This window comes from Ipomoea triloba, chromosome 2, assembly GCF_003576645.1.
Source record: "Ipomoea triloba cultivar NCNSP0323 chromosome 2, ASM357664v1".
Lineage (NCBI taxonomy): Eukaryota > Viridiplantae > Streptophyta > Magnoliopsida > Solanales > Convolvulaceae > Ipomoea > Ipomoea triloba.
The window spans coordinates 26090429-26093896 of record NC_044917.1 but is presented as its reverse complement, the minus strand read 5'-3'; positions in this window follow the sequence as shown (position 1 = coordinate 26093896).

Sequence of the window (3468 nt, the reverse complement as noted above, 5' to 3'; positions counted from 1 at the left end):
CATATTCATTCAACAGGTCCTAAGTCCATGACCAAACCGACATGCTAAGCAATCCATACATAGCATAAAATAAGTAATAATCCAATTAATTTGTGGCTTTATATTATAAGATATAATCCAATTATACCATAAAAACTTGGGTCAATCAAAATAAACTTTATAGGGAAACCAATTTCCATATAACAATTCAAAACTTCCCATTAATTAATTAATTAATTTCATACTGAAATCAAATTTGCATGAAATCAATCAATTACTATTATAATCATGGAAACTTACCTAAATAGCATTCAGTTATCACATAAAAATCACTATTTAAGGAGAAAAATAAATATTTCAAGATTATAACAATATAATTATTACTACCATAAAAATCGTATTTTAAATGGTAATAATAATATTTTATCATCTAATCTTCTAAAAATATTAATTTTCAATAGATAAGGAAATAATCATTTAGATAATAATTAATACTACCAAAAATATCTCATATTTAATTAGTAGTAATTAATTTCCAATTATCAATATAAAATATTTTCAAATATAATAACAATTAATATCACCAAAGGCCTTGTGGCCAAGCGGCATAGCAGCTCAGATTTGATTCCCAGCGGAGTGAGTAGTATATTCTAATAGAGTCAATAGTATTCAAAAAAATTAAATTACCACCAAAAATATCTAATATTTAATTTAGTAATATAATTCTGATTATCATATTTAAAATTTTATAAACATGATAACAATTAATATTACAAAAAAAAAATCTAATATATAATTTGGTAATATAATTCTTATTATCATATATATATATATATATATATATATATATATATATATATAATACTAACAAAATTATCTAATAATAATTGATAATATTATTTTCTTGCCATTGCCATCCAAGCATCGAAATTACAGCTGCGTCTCCGGAAAAAAACTGACAACAGTCTTCTCCCACTGCAGCCGACCGCAACTCTTGTTCGAACATTCAGGGAAGAAAACGCAAGACGTACCATTATTTGAAAACAAAATCTCCTTTTCTTTTATTATTATAACTAGTATTTTCGCCAGTGCGTGGCACGGAATGGATTTGTTATAATATTTAAAGAATATTTGGATCAATATACAATTATATATATTATAACATCGAATATTATATAGCGCAATTGATGAAATTGATTGGATCGATTATGTTTTCTGATGTTTCCTTTGAATTATAACAAATAATTGTCCAAGTACCCGGGCGTGGATAATTTTTTTTTTAATTATATATTGAGATAATAAAAATAAGGGAAAATGTACAAATAAGCCATCCAACTATTTGGGAATTAGCAATTAAGCCATCGAACTCAAATAAGCTCCAAATAAACCACTGAACTCAGAAAAACAAAGCAATTAAGTCACTAAATCTGAAAAAAATAACAATTAACATTTTTTACATGTCATTTGCCTATTCCGGCCACCAGCGACGACTTTTCCTGCGACCGTCGCCGTCGGAAGTTTTTGCCGGTAACTGGAAAAGTCGTCGCCGGTGACCGGAATAGACAAATGACCTGTTAAAAATGCTAATTGTTTTTTTTTTTCTGGTTTAGTGGCTTAATTGCCTAGTTTTCATGAGTTCAGTGGCTTATTTGGAGCTTATTCGAGTTTGATGGCTTAATTGCTAAGTTTTCCTAAGTTCAATGGCTTATTTGAAAGTTATTCGAGTTCAATGGCTTAATTGTTAATTCTCAAATAGTTCAATGGCTTATTTGTACCTTTTCCCAATAAAAATAAAGATGAAATTATAAAAAATTCTAATATTGAACGTGTACATTTATTTGATTATAAGATTAGTACAAAAATATTACTCAATTAATTGAATAATATATGACTTGTTTGTCTAAAATTATCTTAAAAATATCTATAAGTAATATGACTTATATAATTACATTATTACTAAAATAAATATGAGAAAATGAGAAATAAATTAATTGTAATTATTATAAAAATAAATTCAACGACCAATGCTTAACTTAATTATCATAATAATTATTAGGCAATTATTATTAGTCAATTAAACTAATATATGTGTAGTTATACTTTTATACTTTAAGTATATTCATTTTCCCCATATTGCATTTAGTTTTATCTTCCTCCTCCATATTTGAATGAATTAATTTTGATTATTATAAAAATTTAACAACCCATGTTCAATTAATTTTTTTAAAGTTTAAATAACTTAGAGTTTTCAAAAGGAAAGTATAATTAATTATTAAAGTTTTTAAATAATTTTCAGTCAATTAGTAATATCCTTTTCTTTTCCCGATAAATGATTTTACTTTTATTAATAGTGTTGATACGTGAGTATACATATTATCAATTAATAGATATTAGTTAATTTCTATTTTACATTTTCTTAACAAATAAGCTTTATTAATTATTTGACCAATAAAATATTTAATTAATTGACTACAAAAGTTTAGGCGGGGAATGAAATAGGAGGATTTTACTTTTATATATAGTATAGAATATAGATTACGATCTTTTTATATTTTAAATCAATTAGTAATATCATTTTTCTCGGAATAAGGGTCAAATAAACCACTGAACTACACACAAAACTGCAATTAGGCCATCGAACTCAAAAAGAATGCAATTGGATTCCTGAACTATATAAACTCATGCAATTAAGTACAAATTGACATGTTTTCAAAAAAAAAAAGTCCAAATTGACCTGTTTACCTACAATTGTGATGACATGGTGGTTACTAATTTTAAAATAAAATTTTAAAATAATTTTAATTAAAATAATTAAATAATAATAATAATAATAATATTTAAAAAAAAAACAGACGTCTCCGGCAGTTCTTCTGTTTTTTTTAATTATTAGTGCCGATTGTTATGTGTAAATTAATATTAGGCAACCTTATCTAGGAAAAATGAAAAGGATTACGTAGTAATATTTACCTAATTTTCGTTCCATTTTTAATTGATGATGTAGAATATTATTATTTAAATATTTCCGTTTCATTTTTAATTTCCGTTCCTTTTTTAATTTATCTTTAATATTGTTTAAAATATGCCATTATTATTGATGATGTAGAATGTTTTTCTTTTTTAATTAAATTGCAATGATATGACCATTTCCTTTTTCATTTTAGTTAATTATGGATATTTTTTTTTATTTACAGTCAATTATTAATATTCATTTACTTNCGAGTTTGATGGCTTAATTGCTAAGTTTTCCTAAGTTCAATGGCTTATTTGAAAGTTATTCGAGTTCAATGGCTTAATTGTTAATTCTCAAATAGTTCAATGGCTTATTTGTACCTTTTCCCAATAAAAATAAAGATGAAATTATAAAAAATTCTAATATTGAACGTGTACATTTATTTGATTATAAGATTAGTACAAAAATATTACTCAATTAATTGAATAATATATGACTTGTTTGTCTAAAATTATCTTAAAAATATCTATAAGTAATAT